Source organism: Crocuta crocuta, unplaced genomic scaffold (genome assembly GCF_008692635.1).
Source record: "Crocuta crocuta isolate KB4526 unplaced genomic scaffold, BGI_CrCroc_1.0 scaffold131, whole genome shotgun sequence".
NCBI lineage: Eukaryota > Metazoa > Chordata > Mammalia > Carnivora > Hyaenidae > Crocuta > Crocuta crocuta.
This window is the reverse complement of record NW_027528977.1, coordinates 17029276-17029799: the sequence shown is the minus strand read 5'-3', so window position 1 is coordinate 17029799 and position 524 is coordinate 17029276.

The following is a 524-nucleotide window of genomic DNA, read 5'->3' as shown; positions in this document are numbered from 1 at the left end:
TAGATGCTTCCCCTGACACTCTTCGGAGGTCCTCCCAGGGGAGGGGATTCATAGTACGTACTCCTAATCTTCGGGACACTGAGGAGAGCTAGCTACATTAGCAAATACAGAGGTAGGGGGATGGTGAAACTACACGGGGAGAAGAATGGAATGAGAGGGAGACAGATGGTGCAGTGTGTTGGGGGAAGGGTTCAGAGATCCTGGAAAACTTATGTTCCCTGATTCGCAAGAATGTTTCCATTTTAACCACTTCTTTCCTGACTCCTGACGCTACATAACAGAGAAGGGGGGAGATGTAAGATTTAGCGCCATGTGTACCCAGAGTCCGGACACGGGGTGGAGTGAGCCAGGCGCCTTGTAAAGCAGAAGCGTAGCGGGTCTTGGTCCACCACCTGGGGCTCCGGTCCGTGTCCCCGGTCCGTGTCCCCGGACCCAGGTAAGGGGCTGTTTCCCTTTCCCCTTGCAGGGGCTGCCACCGGTTCGGACAGTCCCACGAGGGGGCGCGTCTCGGGCCCTAGGACCTC